Below are 21,178 nucleotides of genomic sequence, written 5' to 3'. Positions count from 1 at the left end.
TTAGCGAGTTCCCCGATGTTTCCATCAATTTTTCTTTACATAATTTTTACTTTATTACATACATATATATATATATATATATATATTTGTAACCCAAATTTTTGGCGCAACAGATTGAATCATAATTTTATGCAAATTCTCTGCTCGGCTCAGAAATTCATTCATTATTATTAACGAGTTTCGAGCAACCTGATTGTCCACACTGTCAAAAGTAAGTTTGAATATGGGTCAGGGATGTAAGTTTAATTTGAAAGTGTATAAATTTAAATAAAAAATTCTGCAAAATCTCCTTGGGAAATTGTTCAATCATTATCCATTCGCTTTAGTCCCTCGTCATTGTTTATACAAAGAATTACTCATTTGCCAAGTTTTATCGACATTCGCGCGGACTTGAGAGTTTTAACTTCCCAAATGTAATTACGCTCTCGAGTGACGTCAGCATTTTATGCACACGCATTTCATAAATAAATCCACTGTAACTTTTTGCAGTTTAATTATAATGCTCAAAAATGAATATCCTGATTTTATTTGCAAGTATAACGAGAACTTACTATATACATATACATGTATATAAATCCTGGAGTACTGCAACGATAATGATATATAAATACATAAAAATAATAATTCATAAATAAATATTTACCGAATAAATGCACGAAAACTCTATAATGAAATACTGTAGCTAAATTGTGAGGATACAGGGGGGGGGGGGGGGGGGGTGAAATATGATTGCGAAAGGAATATTGAAAATTTAGAGTTAAATAAATTAGAATGGAGCTTCTTTGATTTGTGTAATGCGTTGGGAGGGAGCTTCGGGATAAAATTTGAGAGAATTGTAGGGGGTGTGGAAGACGGAGAGTTGGGTATATTTTAAATGGGCTATATGGAGACCTTGGGAAAGATGGTACGGGGGTAGGGAGGGGGGAGTTCGTGAAATCCATGAGCGCCGTGACAAATGAGCACAATTTTCATAAACATCTCAGACGGTGGCTCCGAGCTAAACTCTCCTTTCTTTGCTACCGTCTGGGACCCTCCGAAATGCCGTGCTGACCTTTCACGATTAACCATGCGCAAAAAATCTTCGCGATAAAACTTACAATCCGACTTTAATTCATTCGACTACACAATTTTATTTGTTCCTCGCTCAAGCCCCGAACTGGCAACTATCCATTTCTCGTCAAATTTTTCTCCTCTTTTTTTCAATAATAATAATAATACAACATATACATGTGTGGAAATTGAAAAATTCTTTCGAATCGTTAAACTAATGCGCGTTAATGTAAAATCACAATAAACTTTAATCTCTCTCTCTCTCTCTCTCTTTCGATTATATATAAAATTATCTAGCCGAAGAAATATCAATAATTTATTGCTTTCTCGTCTTGCGTAGGGTGAGAAATTCCGAGCGTGTTTTATCCTTATCGAATACAAGCTTGAGGGGGGGGGGGGGGGGGTAATAGGACGAAAAGAATATATAGAGGCTTTATAAAATATTATGCGAGTATATTAAACGGAAATGTGTAACGCGGATTAAGTCTTGAAATATAGATGCGTGCTATCTCACGATTAATTTGCATAATACTCGGTATGTATATACTATATATATATATTTATAAAATAAATCAATTTGTGCACAAAATACCGTTCGATTGTACCCTCGCGTCCGTGAACGTAAACCATGTGTGAAAATCGTGAATCTTGATCTGTGAGAGGCTAAGATTGTGGTGGAGATTAGCAATAAATTAATTATAATACTTCATAAAGTATGGCACGAAACAAGTTTTTATCGTATCGCAATAAATCTAATTGGAAATATTGTGATACGATAATTCGATAAATCAGCTTGCTAATTAGTATTGCTCCCTCTGCTACGTGATCCAAAGTATGCACGTGGCTGGCAGAATTTTTCATCGGAGATTGCCTGAATACTTGCAAATCTTCGTTTATTTTACATTCTAAGATGAAATGGCGAAGGAGCCCGAGTAAGATGTTTGCGGGAAAATCGAGAGACTTCCGATCGAAGCTTTAATGAACTTTCCAGTTGGAAAGTATGCGAAGGTGAAACATCTCATTTAGCCCGTATCTCTTTCGAGGAATCGCTATGATAATTCTGCAAGAATGTTAATGTCCGCATGCAGATATCCGCAGGACAAAGGGGAGATGAATGTAAAATGTCCGAAGGAAATGAGAAGCCGCTACGTCGGCATCCCTTTTGCCATCCAACGCCTCCGCGTTTTTCTAAAAAATATTCATTTTTAACCAAAATTGATAGAATCATTTTTCAAGCATTCGCCGCAAAAAGAAAATTATTCTCGAAATTGTCAGAATTTTAACAAGGATTATATATACAACTTTTTCATATCTCTATTAGGTTTCTTCAAAGTAGAAAATGTTGAAGAATTAACGTCGTCTTCAAGGTGTTATTTAATATGAAGAAAACAGTGATAAATTTGTTTAGTATTCTTCAAAAATTATGTAGCAGTTTGATCGAGAGAGAAAATGTGAAAATTTTACCAAAGTCAGACTCCCCCCCCCCCCCCCTTTATGTTGCTACGAAGCAAAGAGAAAATGCTGAAGAAATAACGTGTGACGTCTCGTACTACTCGTAGGAATAGCGCGTATCTGCGTGTCGCAATTCGTACTTAATCATTGGAAACGGACCGTGCGAATTCCTCGAAGTGGCGAGGAGCGAAGAAGCTCCTCCTGGGTGCACTGGACCCAACCGGCAAACAGCCAGAAAGCATCAAAAAGAGACAATCGCGTTGTGCCAGGTGTTTCGACACCAGCTGTCCAACTACTCCATTCCAACTAATTCAAAAACTATTCCGACAAATCTCTCGTTGAAACAATAATAATAACATTAATTACGGTATCCCATCTATTATTCACTTGAATAAACTTTAATTACTAACTTTTACTACCAAACTGATAGTAGCAATAACACTTTATTAATTTCTATATTTAGTGTTCGGTTCTGACCAAAGCTCGCGGTAATTAAGAGTTCAAGAGAATTAATGGTTGTGCAAAATTTTAATAGCGATGAAATGAGAATTTACTGCTACTTCAATGTATTTCAAGCTGAAGAAAAATTGCCAGATTATATTGACAATCTAATTGGTATTGTTTGATAAAAATTTGAATATGACTTTATTCAAAGTTCAAAAGGTTCGGCGGTTGAACAAAATTAAAATTTGCAATAGAAATTTCTATAAAAAATAAACTTTGAATTTTATAGATACTTATACACACAATGCTTTTACGCGTCAATATTTCCAAGTTTTGTTTCGTCGAAATATTCAGCAGCCCTGCGGTCTAAGGGTCAATAAGGAAAAAAACGAGAATTTACCGCTTTGGTATATTCCATAGGGTGAAAAAAATAGCGGGATTATTGACCATCCGTTCGGGCGTTGAATAAAAAAAAAAAAAAAAAAAAAAAAAGAAGAAGAAACTGGAATAAGCTTTCGAGGTGTTCAAAGTCGTTAATAAGGAATTGACGGTAGAAAATGCTTCCTAGTGGTTTTATTAAGGTTTACGTCACCTTGTGCCAAGCATTGGTACCGCACTGGTTGCTATCTTTAGAGTTTGAAAAGTCGACGTCCACTCGACGCAACGCGTGAATGCCAAGATTATCCGACTAAGAGTGCATCGAACAAGCTCTAGCCATTATTGGCACCTGCCAGCGGTCCATGCCAAATATTGTCACTCGAGTCAACGGCTCAGCCCTTAAACACGCCTTCTTCAGCCAAACCGTCCAGACCCACGCTCCACTTTGCCAAATTTCCTTTAACCTTGCGAATATCAAGCCTAAATATACCATAGCTGCACTTTTATAAAAGCGCGCCTCGAAGAAAAGTAAAACTTGTTGCTCGATTCGCTCGAAGGCGAAATCAGCGATCGCCGCGTGCCTCGATCAATCAATGCGGGCCCCTAAACGCGTAATTTTCGAAATTTCAACGGCGTTGGGGCAGAAATTGCGCGTTCCCGGATCGAATAAAATCCGCGGGAGCGAGAGGAACGTATAAAATCGGGTATCAAACTGTTTTCTCGAAAACCGAAGCGCCGGTAAATTCGAGGAAAAGGCATTACCGGGGAAAAATTGACCACTCTAGCGTGTAAACGAGGCAGTGATTTGGATGGTTATTGCAAACAATGGCCTCGTTTTATCATCATTTGCGTCCAGTTGTGAATTTACCGGGCATATCGAACTGCCGGTATTCGGCAAATTCTTAAAACGGAACGGCTTATTTACAATCTCGTTCATTGTCTCTCTCTCTCTCTCTCTCTCTCTCTCCTCGAGTCACGAGATACGCGCGTGCGTCTGTGTGTGCGCCAGTGTTTGTGTCAACGCAAAGTCCGTGTGTTTACTCGAGCCAACACAAATCACGATGCTATCTACACAAAGAAACGGCCAAAGAGAATATTCGTCCGCTTTAGCAATTGTCAGAAGCGAGCTGATCGCAAAAAACTTGCTTCGTTAGGAGGTTTTTCTTGTCTTCTTTTACGAGGAAAGCCACTTTCAATTGGCTTTACAAAGGAGCTTGCTCGTGTTTATTTACCTTTAGCAATTCCGATTTAAAGATTTCCTAGGAATTATTTTGAGTAGTTTTTGAGACGAAATGTTTGGGTCGAGTGTAAAGCGGACTCGTGTGTGTGTATGCGCCTCGTCCATGCAAACATGTTTTGCTTTGTACCGCAATGAACACGCATGGTATACCTATACACGTAAACAAGCGATTTCTAAGTATACAAAATATACACGGGCACATCACGCACACGCGCATTTCTGGAAGGGTTCGAGTTGAACCGCGTCGGAATCTACGAGACAGCGATCTTGGCACAAGGCCGTACGCTGCGGGACGACCTGTATTTCTCATTGTCTCCGTGAAAAACGGTGGAACCGAGCAGACCGATTTGTTACCCGGAATGTACAGTCATCGAAACGAGTCCCTGTGAGTTCTACCAAGCCAAATCTCACGCCGTATCAGCAGAAATCCCCCTACCCCTCATCCTTCAAGCATATTTTCATTAATCCACGGATCAAGATCAACCCTTCTCGTAGCTTGGAAAATTAAATTTTCCAATTACGAATTTTTTCCAATCTTGTGATTTTTATCGATGCAACTGCGGAACAAAGAAAAATTCTTCGACTCAATATGTCTGAGAATATATATATATATAGCTATAATAATTTATCTACTACGGAAATCTCCTGGCGGGGCTAGAGAAATTAGATTTTAATTCCGAGTACGAAATGTCTGGAATATTCATATTAGTAATTATTTGTCTTATTTTATTTAGAAATGTCATTGCGACTGAAAAAAAGGTGAGAAAAGAGGTTTTTGATAAAACATTGAAATAAAGAAGGTGTAGTCATTTGCCGAGCAGCAAATGTGTCGTGTATTAGGATAGTAGTTATATACCGGGTGTGAGAAAAAATCCAATCAAAGCAAAATCAGTGCATAGAGAAGATTTGAAGGAAAGAAAACGTATACATTTTTTCATATGCATTAATTTAAAATTATTCAAGTAAAAAATGTTTTAATTCGAGCCTTCTTATTGGGTCATACATCGTTGAGGTAATGCAAGATAAATAAAAAAATGTTTGAAAAAAATTGTATTCCTCAAAAACTTTTTAATTACGCGTAAAAATTGGAAAAATGTCATAAAAATTCTCTACCTCTTCGATTCAAGTTTTCCATGTTTTTAACAGACACCCTGTATATAGGAGAGAAGAGCTTAGGCTGTGTTGTGGATATCAGTTGGTTATTTTATCATCAGCTTTCGTCACAAATTTCAACAAACACTCATGCACAGAGACAATAATTGTAAAGATGACTTGCTTACGAGGCTCGAGCTGTTCGTTCCAAGACAATTACACGCTTGGAAACTGGTAGAACCCTGTGTATAAGCCTTTCGAACGACCGGATGGAGACGTAAAATATCCTTTATTGAACTCCTTCGTCGCCTTCCACTTTAACATCGTCCAGGCCTATTTGCACATACACTTTATTCCATGCAACGATCGGATAACCGATAAGTCCTGTAAAATCCTGCATAAACGCGTAGAACATGTCGTCCCAGTGAAACTCTAAGCTAATTTTCACTTGGCTCGAGACTTCAGCGTGTCCATGCACAATATTAATAGTCCAAGTAACAACCATAAAGTTCGCTCGAATAAATTATCAAAGCTGCGTAATACCTTGTATCCAGTAACCAATATTGCAATCACCTTACTCTGAAATAATAATAACAGTTGGAAAGGACAACTCGTTCTCCATGGATAAAATGATGCAAGAAGGAGAGTTTTATTAATATTAATAAAATTTAAAAAGTAAAAATTATAAAATTTAGTAAAATAATTCAACAAAACTGCTTGATACTTTGCATCCAATAATTAACATTGCAATCAATTTACTGTAAGTCAATAAAAATAGTTAAAATTAATAACTCTTCTCTTTCTCTCTTACACACACACACAAAGGAAAAACAGCAAAGGATGAAAAGTTTTATTGATTTTAGCGAGGTACAGTTGAGGATAACGATGCATTAATTTCAACTGTAAAAAGACGTTTAAAAGCAAGTTCTCTCTCTCTCTCTCACACACACACACAATGTCTATGGGAAATACTTACCGGCTAAATTGCTAATCCCAACATCGTGTAACGGCGGTAGCTACTCGCAATTACGTATTTGGAAAAAATTGATGAATACCCGTTGAATGATGATACGCGTTTCCCATTCGAAAAGGGCTGAAACTTGGCGTGCTTCCGTGAAGAGAGAATCTGTATTGGGTGGAGAAACAATGGAGAGTCGGCGTTATGGAATACTAGATGCGTGTGGTGGTAAATCCGAGGGTTGCACGAGTGTAGCCAGAGTGGAAGAGAGATAGGGGGGGGGGGGGGAGTTAACAATGAGGGGGTGTAGGGAGTAGGAATAGCGACAAAGCGAACTGTCATCCGCTGAAACGTCATGATAATGCGTTTTGCCACAGGCTACCAGACTCTCTACCACAATCACTTAACAGTCCGCAATAGAATACCCATTCCCACTGTTTTCTCTTACCTTCCACTTTCACTATTATCTTCTTACTTCTTTCACAATCTCTTCAATTCTCCATCTTTCCTCTTCTTCTTCAATCTTCCCCATTTCTCTAATTACTCTTATTATTTATTTATCCTTCGATCCTTCATTATTTTCCTAATTGAGCTGTTTATGTTGAGTGTGACGTAACTTCAATTTTCATTGCATCAGTGAGAATTAAATTTTTATTTAAAGGAATTATCGTGATTAAATTTCTAATAAAATGGATTTATATATTTTATTTTTTATCTTATTATTTATGACTATTTTTATGTATGATTATATTTTATATTCTCCCCCCTCTTTCAACCCTCCACTCTATTCCCCACTCCTCTTTACATGACAATTTTGCACTTGATATTCCATTAGATCGTTCCAGTGAATATGCCTCGCGTAATTAACCATCAGAGATGTACATAATACCGAGTACATTAGCCCATGTGCCTTCTTGCGAGCCGACCACGTGTAGCCCAGCAACGAATGAGGCAACGATAGAACTCATTCTCTCCACACGTAATTCAACTGTGATGTAAATGAGCTTATGCAAAACTGTCCCAACCCCTTTTTAGCCTCGACAAACATCGCTTTTTATCCGCGTAACTCTATCCTGCAGTTGTCCCTCCTACCCTTTTGTCTCCTGTCGCATACTTTATAACTTTACAGCTATTTAAAAAAAGATGCAATTTGCGAATATAACATTTAAATTGTCCATCACCAAAGAAAATATCTCCATTAATTCTCTGTTAAAAAAAAAAACAATTTCATGAATCATAATAAATAAATATAACACACACATCAATCATTTTGATTCAACTGATAAATACAAAAATAGTTCAATTATTATTTAAACTTTACTCGAAGGTCGTCGAGCTGTTTTAAAACATCCAGTTAGGATTTATCGTTGCGAGAAGTTTAGTAAGGAAAAAAAAGTTTGAGGAAGAGGAAAGGGTAAGGTAGAATATTTGGGGTCCGTCAGCAAAAGTGGTCGGTAAAGAGTTGCTAAATATTATCGTATCAGGACCAGTATACGTATATATTTTTTTCGTGCACTTAACTCTCAGGTGAGTCAGCATGCTGTTATAAATCGTGAAGTTGCCGTTCCAAAAACGGTTCTTCCACGGAGCATTTGCCATTATACGCTGGAAGAGGAATAGAGATATACAGGAGGGGGAGGGGGGAGAGGTTGAGCGAGAAGAAGTTGGTCCTTCAAGGTTAATCTTCCTCGTGGCACTCGCTACTTTGTTGCTTGACTCGTCCGGCAAAAGAAGCGAGTCATTCGCGAGAGAAACACCACAAGCTCCTCTTCTTCTTCTTCTTCTTCTTCTTCTTTTCTTTTCTTTTCTTTTATATAATTCGTCAAATCTTTCGTTCACGCTCCCTTTTCTCTTTCATTCTCTAGCTTCGATTCATAAATTTTTGCCTCGACGAAAATTCTATATCGCGTTCCTTCTTCCGATAATCAAAGTTCGAGTCATGTCGAGTGAAGCGTCAATGGGACTTGTGACGTTGGGAGATGCGACGAGGAGGGTAGAATGTGAAAGAATTGCAAAGGGATGTTTGTGCATGAACGTAGGAGTGACCTCAGGCGGGATCCAACAGCATTCCTTCATTATGCTGGTCGCGGAACGTGCGCGATCGTGCTCGATAACTTATCCTCCGGGGAAAGGTAGCTCGTTTATTTTTTTCTCACCCCTTCCACCGTGCCTCTTCTTCTTCTTCTGGTGCTGTTGCGTCTTCTTTTTTACATCTCTCTCTCTCTCTCTCTCTCTCTCTCTCGCGCCATACCAATAGGCCCAGGGTCAGGGTGGGATAGAAGTGGGTGCGGCGGTTTTGATCCCGAAGGAATGCCGTTGACCGTGAAATAAACGAGAAACTGCTAGAAGTGGGAGGGAGGAGACGAGAATCGGTCATCGCCTGGAAAAGAATAACGAGGAGAGGAGAGAGAGCCAAATTTTTTGAAAAATAATAGATCGCGATTAAAAGCTGAGTATCTACATTCAAAGAAAAATAGATTCTAGTTAAGAAAAACATAAAAGGATCCTGTAACAGAGATACAGGGGTAAGTCTGTGTACGAACCTGTATTGCGTTTACTGCGTCTTGAAAAGATAGGGTGGAGAAGGGGAAGGTATAAATTGGGTAGGGTGAAGTTAAAGGTTTGATGGAATTATAGCTGAAGAAGGATTAATAAGAGAGGGATGGTTTTTTTGATAAAACAAAAAAAAATATACTGATCATGGTATATGTTTATATCTATGTATATACCATTAGAGGAAAGAACGAGGAAGCTACAAGTCAGGGAGGGTAAAGTTTCAAGGAATTATCCATTTGAGCAAGGACTAATAAGAAGAAGTGTGGTTTATGAGGAGACAAAGAGGGAAATACTGATCGTGGTAGAAAAGATTTGGTATTTACAGTCCAATCTAGTGTCCGACTCGGGGAAAATCGGATACCAGGCTCTGGTTATTCGTTGAAAATCCCAGTTGATCCTGGTAGCATATCCTGTCGTACAATTTATTTCTGAAACTCGATTACTTGGACCATTGCGATGAGCCCGTTCCAGACGTCCCTCTGGGGAATTAAACGATCGACCCTGGATGATCCTTGTTGGATTTTCCAAAATGAAAAAAGAAACAACCCTGAAAGATGAGAATAAGAGAGCGAGAGATTTTCCAGTTTCCTCCGTCGCTTTCCATCTTAAAGGAGCAATTTAAATTCTCCACGAACCGTTATAAACATTTGTATATATTAGTCGTAGCAGTATTCCTCATCGTTGATAAAATTTCTTTTCAAAAATATTGTACCATCCACTTGATAAAGTAGAATTTTCATATTAAGGATCGTAGAAGAATTTTCGAGTCTCTCGATAATAAAAATCTTTAAAACGACTAAATTTTCTCAAGGACACTCGTTACTTGTTTTGTAATTTTTTTTCGAGTTAATATTATATTTTTTATTCCCTAATTTGTAAATTGGCAGCTGGAAATGCTTGGAGGATCGTTTTGGTAATTTTAATTTTCAAAGGAGACGAGGAAATAATTTGCGAGGAACGCGAAGCAACGAAACAGAAAAGAATACGTGGGTGACGTTGGAAGTAGATATCAGAAGACAGAGGTGAGGAAGAGGCCATTGGCGAAGACAAATGGACGGGTGGATAAAACGTGCGGTAAACAAGTGTGCGTGCCATGCGTTTCGTGTCGAATGTTTCGTTTGTCGCCCCGGCACAATATATATGAACCGTCGCGAGATGCTCGCTACTTGTACTTTGCAGATACAGATTATCCTACACCCACGCGTTGCAGAGCCCCTTGCCCCTCCCTTTCACTTTCCTCTTAACTCTGTGCCAGGTCCTTACGTCAAAGCTTCCAAGAAACCGTCAAAAACGTATAAACAAGAACCTATAGAGAATATGTTAATCCTATTTTCTCAATTATTAATAAATTATGTAAACTCTGCCATGTGTGTGTGTGTGTGTGTGTATTTCATAATTTATTCCATTATTTGAATTGATTTTAAAATTTATTATTTTCTTGTGGCAATAATTTTTCTTTAATAAAATTTCATTCATTCGAGTAAAGTGCATGGACTGCTTCATCCCTGTCGCTTTTCTATTCACTATTTATTTAAGATCCTTTATCGAGCCTCCCCTACAATCGTTAAAGACATAAACGATGATTCAGAGTATTTTAACTCTCATAGAAATAATAACTATAATTTATCCAACTATTATAATCCATTATTAAATAAATTATAGGAAATTTGCTGTAATATATAAAATCCCTGAATAATCGTTGATGCAATTATTTTGTTAAAGTAACGAGAGCTCTTTTATGAATGTCTGATTAAATTGGGGATGTAACGTAAGAATTGTAAAACAGGAGAATAGACGTATTTGCGTCGTCCATGGCTTGTTATCGTAAAATTGTATTCCGTCGGGCTCGTTAACGACATTGTCATCGTTAAATGATCGATTAAGTGCGTCGGGTCCATCAAAGGTCTCGCGCTTAATTACTCTGGAAGTCTTTGTAAGCTTGCGCCTTCGCTCCAGCCAGCCAATAATAAAGTCGCTCCACACTTTTATCCCATCCCCTTATTGGAAACGATAACGAAACTGCAGCCTCTCCTTGTTAATTCGACCGAACAAGCCCCATTTTTTTTATACGTCCTATCCCCGCATTGAAAACAAATCCTTGTAGCCGTATCCTCGTGCACCAACGAGGGACTTAAAATTTTCACCCCGGAGACCGCTCATTTATTTCAGCAATTTTCGCACAAATTACCAAATTTTTGCACCGAATTTGTTGAGTCAGGAGCAGGACTGTTAAAATACGTAATATTCGTTACGAGTCTTTTGAGAAACGAGCGTTTGTTTGGATGACTCTTTTCCAAAGATTACGAAGGTTTCATCGATTTGCACAGAAATTAGGAGAGTCGAAAATGTTGAAACGCGTGCTTTGAGGTGTCGAGTGACAAAGGTCAATGACCTTGGCTTGGTAGATTGTAAATACTACGCAACGGCCGGTTTGCATCCACGTGTAGAAAAAAAGAGTCAGCAACCACCACCACGGGAGGTCCTCGTGCTATCGACCCCCCCCCCCCCCCCCCTATCACCCTGCTCAAAAACCCTTGACCAATCGTTTCAGCAGAGAATTTATTATTTTTCCTTCTCTTTACCCAAACGTACCAGAGCTTTCCAAGCAAAAACGCTCCTCGACTCATCCAGCTCTTTCTATTTGCCAGAAATTAATAGCGACCAGATTCAACGCTTTTCAACGATTAGCCACTTTCTCGTGTTTTCCAACGCGCGTTGGTAGAATTCAATCTTTTTTTTATTACTTCCTTGAGAAATTATTCCCCCGTAAATCATCCTCCTGCTCGTAACCTTGCACCTTTAGTAAAATTTCTATCCTCGAGATGGGATAATACGCTTTTCTTAATTGTTTACTACCATAAACTTGCAATAACTTACGTGGATAACCTCTTTCTTCCTACGTTTAAAGTTTCTTCCAGGTTTCGTGTGATTCGCTCAACTATACTTTGTTATTGTGTAGCTTATTTTTTCTCGTGTATCTTTCTTCGCTTGCTCCTAGAAACGTATACATTAGAATGAGGGATTAAAGTTTCTTTGCTTGAGTTTTATCATGTTTATAAATATTATGATTTTTTTCGTTAGAAATTAATGTGTGTGTGTGAATAGGAGAAAAAGTCTTCTTTTATTTGCTGAACGTGTTTGAACTTGTAGCTGCTACAGTGGTTCACCATATACATAGTATAGATGCACCATGCACCAAGCAGGCTCGTGGCTCCTCTCATATTCTTTCCCTTCGTTTTTCCATTTAGCTGCTTTATTCCAAGTTGTAGCGGCAACTTGTGGGATTTCATCCGCCAAGTGCTTCTTTGACAAAGTCCGACCCGCAAATTTTCCAAGAAGATCTCTTCACTTCGACAGGCCTAACACGCGTTGGCAAGTCGCTTATCGTTTTCTCTTATTTTTTGCCTCTCTTTAAATAGAAAAATAGAGCGAAAATATTTTATACAAAAGTTCTCGAAAAAATTCCTAGTTTTTTTAATTTTCTGCTCGCTATAATTCATTTGTAAAATTATAAAGCTTTCACTCTTTTCGAGAACATTGATTTAATTTTACTATTTTTTAGATATTTTAATTTTATTTTTCAAATCTTCGTTAGAATTGAGATTTCTGTTCGAGGAATAATAAATGATATTTGAAAAGTGTCATTGTTTAACAAATAAGATTAGTTATTTCGTGGATCAAAACCGTAGCTGTTTATTTTCAAAAATTTTTAATGGTAATTTAAAGTTTTTCGAGAAAATTCGGAGATTTAAAGAAACAAGTGCTGCTGAATTTCGAGTAAGGAGACAATTTTACTGTCAAGGTCCGGCAACTCATGTTTCCATGGCAGAAATTACAGCTGGGTGTTGTTTGAGCAGCTGTGCCATTGGTGGTGCACGATCTGCTGCAATGCAAAGTCTCGTGTCCTAGTCGTTCGCAATTCGCATCGACTATCATCCTATCCAGTAACTTTAAACCTTTGGGAATACCACACAAGCAGAGCTTTCTAAATTAGAACATCTACTGTATCATCGAAATAATCCAGACAATTCTTTTCATAGTTATTTTACTCATCTCATAATTACAATAAAATCCATCTCAACGTCATAAACAAATTGTAAAATGATTTAGATTTCTAAAAATAATTACTGTAATCTCTTATCATATAATCCATTTCTTATCCAAAACCAAATTTTGAATTAAGTAGTGTTTTTATCTTATTCCTTCTTAGAATCAAACTTAACTTCGAATTATCTTCAATGTCATCAGAAAATGTCAAGCTAAATTAGCTTTGCAGTATGTCTACATTAGAGTAGCGATGATACCCGAGAGTGATAAGAAAAAGTACAGTATTTCTTTGAATTATACTGTCCAAATTAGTGACACAATCCAGATTTAAATGCACATTTGGATCTAATTTTGATATTTTCTTCAGTTTAAAGTTTATTTGCATTACAGAATATTTATATTAACCACGTTTATTTAATTAAAATATATTTTCCAGCTCGCGACTTGGAAAATTTCCTATGTATAAAATACTCACGATGTAAGCAATTTTCTATGTACTTGATCGAATCACTAGAAATAATTACAGATTAATAAATGAATGTGAAAAAAATTGTACTCCAATAAAGAAAGATATTTAAATTAAATGTAGATATACAGATTAATGCCTCAATGTCATTCGCGAGATTAGTTTGACGCGAAAAAATTGTACACTTTATTATCGTCGAATGACAAGAAATCCGCTTGGCTAAGAATTTTGTGGAAGTACGTGAAATTTAGGAAAGTTACCAGAGGAACTTTGTGGTAGTGTTACGTCTGTCGAGTGATGATGTAATACTCGGTGAGATAAAACGTCGAAATTGCTATATTGTGCGTATGTTGACCACGATATGTGGTTCAAGGTCAGACGAATTTCGTCTGGTGGCTTATCAGCACAACCACTACCACCACCATCTCTCTCATCTATTTCAATTACGCTTTTACTACGAAACATTAAGTTCTCGCCTGCACCCACTCACTCACCAGGCGATCCAACGCCGAACAATGGTGAAATTAATCCCTGAAAGCTTTCTAAATCAATATCCCTATATAGCTCTAATTACTAAATGTACCACACAAAATATTAAATATGAAATAAAAATCTTGAGAAGCGCTCTTGAACGATCAATAATCGATTTGTAACATCGATCACCACCTTACGATTTAAAACTTGGCAAAACTAGAATTGTGCTTGAAGTTTGCTTTGTTTGTCCGGAACGTTGATAAGAAAATTAAAGTGGTAAAATCTGTAAGTAGAAAAAGGCTGGAAAAGGGGATCTGAAATTGTTCGATGTAGCACGTTGAGAGGAAACGTGTTCTGTGACCACATGGCATTTTACAAGATAGTATTTTTCGGAGTAGGGAGTGGGGAGGGGAGGAGAGAGGGCACGATCACACGACTCAGCCGTTATCGCGGTCGACCGATAATGCGGATGGTATCCATTTCAGTGACGCGAGCAAGCAGAGACCTCCGGATCCTTGAACTTGTCCCGCGTCAAACCTTGAACCTCCCGTCGTGGCCAAACACGATAAAAAACGCCCACGGTCCTCCCCCCCACCCTCTCAGCCTTTACAAACACAGCCACACGTTAGAACAATTCACGAAATTACGAGGTGTGTCTCTTCCAGTTCTTTCTGTACGATCGTCGCGTTGATTAAAAATTTTTGCAAATATATAACAACGGACGTAGGCAAAATTTTACAAATTTACAAAGCTTTGAGAGTGTGTATTTGTGCGAGTACGATTTATGAATAAAACAATGGTTTTTAGATTAATAGATTAAGGATAACAGATTTCATCATTGTTGTTGTCGGATAATAGTATCTCTCTCGACTCGATGTTATCTTGTTTGCGATAAGAAAATTTTAAATTCCATTTGCCTATTGGACCATTAGATTTAGATTTATTCCAATGATTTTCTTATTTATAATTAGCTAGAAATTTTAATAACGCACTCCTCGTTGATTAGTTTAGTTCGTTATCAATAAAGCTGCTCGTAGACAAAACCGACATTTGAACTGCATAACGAATAATCGAAGATCGAAAGTTGCGTAAACTTGCAGATGAGGTCAGATCAATGAACTCATCTCTCTTTAAACGCAGTTCGACCCGTTTACGAAAAACCGATAAACATTTCAGTTTGCTCTCGTCTTGGAAATAAGAAATTTTATAAAACTCGATCTTCCTTCCCATCGAAGATAAGCTACTATTATCATTTAATTACAGCAATATTATAATTAGAAAATTTAGTTCTGTAAACAAATCATTGCAAATTCTGTCGATAGACAAGTTTGTCGAGTCTGAGAAAAATTAATTAGAATATTTCTCAACAAAAGTGTCTTTTTTCGGTGAAAATTGTAACCTTATTTATCAATTTTAATTAATAAATTTGATGGAATCTGATTTTTTAAAATAATTTTAAGGAACGTGGGAATTTGTGATATATCAGCTGAATTTTGTTCTATTAATTTTTGCTAAGAGATGAAGAAATTGAAAGGATGCAGCTGAGGATGTTGCATGCATCATTTGTATCGGACTTGGCCATTTTCAGGAAGGCTTGCAACAGCCATTTCCTCCAAGGACCCTCGTCAGCCAACTTTCGACCTTCTAATCTCCTTTATCGCTGTCTTTACTACTTCCACCATCCCCTTGATACTCCTCCCTTCAAATTATGTCTTACCACACACCGACCCACTATCTCCTTACACCTTCTTCTCATAATTTTTTCCTAACTTATCTACTCTTCTACACTCTATATCCTCTTATGAGCGTTTATATAGCGTTCTTCGCTATTAAATAAATTAAGTCACGTGGTAAATTTATGATGCTCTAAAATTTTTATTTTATTAACATTGTTTTTTCATTAATATTTGTTATCTCGATATTCTATTTTACTCATGTTTTAGCGAGTTTGGTCAATTTTCTTCTTATAGCTCCTATTCTATTATATTAGTCCTGAATTTTAATCAACTGACCTATCGGTTTATTTTTATCGGGTCAGTAGTTCCAATAATTGTTTATAATAAATTCTTTTCCCTAATGCCATTCAAATCTGTAGTGGACTTTACTCAACTGACCTACGGCTTATTCTTACCAAAGATTATCGGTCCAGTGGCTCTAATAATAGAGAATTTGATATTAAAACAACTGGTGCAAGCTTTGGTCAAGGATATACATAAAGATACTTTTGCTCTTCTTATTCGTTCAGATAGAATATCCTATTAATTGGAAATTGTCCATTTTTCAACAAAATTAATTTAACTTTTCGAATATATAGATTAAAATTTATTGTATTGTTTTTCTTTTTGGTACACCACAAAGAATGTTTTGATTGTCTTTAAATATGGTAGGGAAAAAATTAATTGTTATTGTTCAATTTTAAAAAATCATTTATGTCATTTGTTCATGATTTCTGCGCGTTGACCCAGATAAATAATTGTGTAAAAAATTAAGCAATGTTTGCAAAGTTTCGCTAGTACGTCGTTAGCAATTTATCGACTGAAAATATTACTTGAATGCCCCGAGAAATCGTCCCTGCAACGCGTCAATATAAAAAAACTGCTTGGTTTGGTGACTCATGACTTTTTTCATTTAATACCAAGTTTGTTAAGTTTTCTCCATTTGTAACATGAAACATTCATTTCTCAATGCAAGATTTTAACTTGGAAAAGCTTAAACATATTCTATATATAGTAACATTGAATTATTATTACAAGTTATCTTTGTTTACAAAAAGTTATTCTTATCCCTATATCACAATTAATGCTATTAATTTTTACTTAAAATTATGTTGAAACTAATTTAATTATTTTTAAATAAAAACTGAGTTTGACATTTATATATGTATTAAACTAATTTGTTTTTATCTTCTTTCAGGTGAGTCTAATTTGGCGAATTTTCAATTGGTATATTCAGTGAGTACCTAAAGTTTCTTACTAATTAAATTGAATTTAGTTTAAAATAACAAATTACTTAATGAAGAATGACAATGTCACAATACTAAACTATTGGAAGAATAGTTGCAAATTTTGATAAAAAAAAACTCGATTGATAAAAAGATTAAGTTGCTATATTATTTTAAGTAGTCGATAAATGATAAGGAAGAATAATTAGTAAATAAAGTTGTTTTAACCAACTTGCAATGTGCATTTTTAATAGAAGCAAATATTGAAAAGTTTTAAGTAGAGACGGAACAAAATTGCAAGTTTAATTGTCACAACGACGATGCTTGACCATTACCCAGATATTTGATCGAGCCAAAAGTGAAAAATGTAAATGTACTTTTTAATCCCCTCTCCTTTCTTCATCTCATATTCTGTCGTATATGCTAATTTATAATATACACGAGTTCTTCCCCCCCCCCCCCCCCCCGTCCATTTTGCGCAATCGTAAATCGAACTCAGTGAATTCATATAGCCCATCCACCCACGTCTCATGCCATTTTTCTTCTCTTGGAACTCAAGTTTTAATTCTTGACCACACACACACACACACACGCACAAACATTCACACAGTAGAAAGGATTATATATTTCTGTCAAATCTGACAGTGATCCCTGACGTATGGAATTTGATTACATGAATTTATTATTCATAGTATTCTTGGGTAATTAACTATACAATATTTTGTATACGAATTAATTCAATTTAAATGAAAATGGTCAAATCATATTACAAATCTATTGAATAATTTTATAATCCATGAAACAATAGCTTGCAATTTCATTTATTGTCTAACGATAGTGTGGGGTGATATTAATAAAAGTTTAATAAGTAATATAACGGAGTACTTTATTAGTAACTTGAGGATAAACCGAACAAGGTTCGATATAATAATTTTCTTGTTTCTTGCTTGGGAAACATTTATCAAGCAATTTGTTCTATAAACCTCCATAAAGAGATTTATGTGACAATACCTTTTATCTCGTGTCTCTTTTTTTATAACAGCAACTCATTCCCTGTGGAGTAAAAATAAAGAGAAGAGGGATATAAACAATCTCGATTCAATTTTCGACCAGCCATCCTAACAAAATATTCGCATCTTTTTTGCACATATCGATAAAGTAATATTTTATTAAAATAACGTTCTGGAAAATTTCCTGGTACACTCACACATAAACACAGTTGAAATTCTCTCGAAAGTAATTCATCTTTCTCTCTCCCTCCTTTTTTACTATATTTCACACGTGCTTGCAAAATTTAGCTTTCTCTCTGTTTTTCTTCCCCCTCTCCCTCTCTTGTCCTTTTATTTCCTTATATAATCCCCCCCCCCCCCCCCAAACTTCTCTTCTCAGACAAGCTGCTTTTCCAACCATTACTCCTGCTACCTTTTCGCAGTAATGCTCAAATATTCCACAATGGCCATCCTAATGGTAATGTTCACTGTAATAACACTATTTATTACCAAAAATTCAACGCTTATCGACAATCTTTTCTTTTAAAACGATAGTTTCAATTTTATTACCAAAGAACTATGCTAAACGAATTTACCACTTTCGTTTTGAACTCTTTAAAGTTTACTTCCTACTAAAAACGAGTTTTAACTCTCTATCTAACATTTTTATAGTTTTGAACAGTGCAAAATCTGGAATTGAAATTCTAGAAGATATTATTACCAAATTAATGATTATTATTCATGAATTTCAAGCATGTTTTACCGAGGTAGCAGCTGAAAGGAATAACTGAATTAGAGAGTAATTTATTGGTAGGATAATAATTTAATTATTAAAAAAAAATCCAGTTTACTCTTTTACCCATTGTTTAATCTTGAAGTGTTTGCTTTTAACAATGGAGCGTTGAGAGGATACCAATGGTAAAGGGTCGATTATCTCTGGTTGATAAACGAAGAGTAGGAACTCCTGGTAAATTTTAGGCGTGTAAAAGTACTCTCGGTGAAAGTTGAAAAATCAATCCCCCCCCCCCCCCCCTCCAGACTCTCTTTATACTTATCTAAAAAGTCTCCATTTACCTTTATGACAGTTTGCCCAAAAATTCTTTCTTTCCACACTCACTTCTTTTCACCTTCTCGGTTACTCCTTCATAGTTTTGCCAACTCGCTCGTTCTCCATTTTTCTCGACTCCTCCACTGTTTTGCCAGTTTCCTGTGTTCCCTTGCTCTTTTACCTACTCTCTTACTCTCTCAGTCTTTTACTACCTTTGGTCTTTCACGCTTTTATTACTCTCTCACTCCGTTAGAGCCTCTCTCGCACATTACTCCCATATTCTGTTCCCACTCTCTTTATTTCTCTCCAACCGACCGTCTGTCCCTTTGTTCGTTTCCCTCGCACCAAGCAACCAGTCGTAACTTGCAACGAGTCGAAGGTGCATGCGCGTTGCAACTAGGCCAGAGACGCGTCTCACCAACCACCGACCGTTTCCACTTACTACCCTCCCCAACTCCCCTTTTGGCGTCAACGATTCACCGCCAGCCACGACGTCCACGCGTCGACATGACGACGCTACGTTGAAAATTCAAACCAAAAAATCTTTACGTCGTCAAAAATCATGTCGACTTTAGTTACTATTTTTAATTTTAATTTCATGGGTTTATTTCTTCATTCGCGTTTAGCAAAGAGACTGATTTAATTTTCGCGGGTTGGCGCCTTTTAAATTTTAATCCAATTACCTCAAACGATGCGGCAAGATTTGCGTTAAAACGTTTTCGGTGTACACCAATAATTTACCCCTTAAAAAGTATCGCAGGTATGAAATCACGTCCCACCACGTATCGATCTGTAGTTTTGTTAAGTCGTTCGGTTTATCAGGCGAAAAATTATTCATTATTCATGAGGAAGTTTATCATCATTTTTTCATTCGTTTTATTAACAGTTAACTAAAAAAGGTTGCTGGAGAAATATAATTGTATAGCTTTACTTAGATTTTGTACTAGTTTTGTATTTGTTATACAAATTTTATTATACGTTTCGGAAAATGTTAGATTAACAGGAAACTCCTTTTAATTAACCAACATTGATTACTAAATTATCTGAATAATGAGTGAAGTATGTTTGTAAAATTTTGCAGTAAATCGCAGGAAACAATTATACGCTTGACTGATGAAATAAACTGAAGGGTCGATATTTTTCACCACCACTGATCACTCATAATTAATTTACTTGGTTCGAACGCGAACAATAACTTGCAAATAATTAGCAGGCAGCTTTGAGGAAAATTCTTGTCGAGGCCCGGTGGGCGTGGTTGAATGAAATAATGCTTAACTGAGTTTCGATGTAACTTGGCGCTGTTAGCGTACAATAGGATGGTTGTCAGTTGGCTTTTACACTCGAATAATTTGTTCATGAATTTTACATTTAGGTCAGATTGAAGATTCACGAAACTATCGTCAGAGTTATTCGTTGGAAAAGCAACTTTTTCAAAAAAGCTGTGAATTCGTGTTGCATGGCAATATTCGTTCTTTCACGTAAAACGAAATATAGTTAGATAAAAAATGTCTATAAAGGGTGAAAAAAATGTAAGAATTTTTAACTAGTCAAATACATAGTCAGGTGTGACGAAATTTTGATGGAAAGTTGGATGCGATTGTTAATTAGGGATGTAGGAGCAGTGATACTGGTCAATGTAGGGGGTAGCGATGCGTGCAATTGTAAAGTTGAGAAATGGCAGGATAGCTCAGCCGGTTCCTGAAGGAGTAGAGGGAGGTGGAAAAGGCGTGGGGGTAGGAGGGATCGGGGGTGTTGCGCAGAATCGATTTGATGGCCTAGTTAGGAAGAGTGTAGTGGAAGTAGTGGTAGAGTGGGGGACGAGAGGGTTGAAAAGGGGTAGGGTAGGGGGTGGCGAGTATGGCGGCCTTCACGGATGACGCCCGACGGCCAGCGTCGCCAGGGGTTGCGTCGTTTTACTGCCAGTGAAATGGAGGAGGGAGGGGGGGGGGGGGTAGCCCAGGATGCAAACCCTGGAGCGAGGGCAGGCATTGACCTAGATGCCCCCGCGAGTTTTCTCTCTATTCCTATATAGTATCTACGCAT

The 21,178-nt window shown here is 36.9% G+C and overlaps 1 protein-coding gene and 1 long non-coding RNA gene across 2 annotated transcripts in view; one reads left to right on the top strand and one right to left on the bottom strand.

The window, feature by feature from the left end:
• Window positions 1–21,178, top strand: part of EcR (Ecdysone receptor) — a 157,320-nt gene that overhangs the window by 43,626 nt on the left and 92,516 nt on the right. The window lies entirely within an intron of this gene.
• On the bottom strand, window positions 18,040–19,395 carry LOC136775695 (uncharacterized). The gene is made up of 3 exons (XR_010822977.1): window positions 19,162–19,395; window positions 18,947–19,051; window positions 18,040–18,861 (listed from the first exon to the last, which is right to left on the bottom strand). It is a non-coding gene; the product is annotated as an uncharacterized lncRNA (long non-coding RNA).

Source organism: Prorops nasuta, unplaced genomic scaffold (genome assembly GCF_024137725.1).
Source record: "Prorops nasuta isolate Cenicafe-Biocafe unplaced genomic scaffold, Cenicafe_Pnas_1.2 PNAS00008, whole genome shotgun sequence".
Taxonomy (NCBI): Eukaryota; Metazoa; Arthropoda; class Insecta; order Hymenoptera; family Bethylidae; genus Prorops; species Prorops nasuta.
The sequence above is the reverse complement of the archived record's forward strand: the minus strand, read 5'-3'. Positions and strand labels throughout refer to the sequence as shown.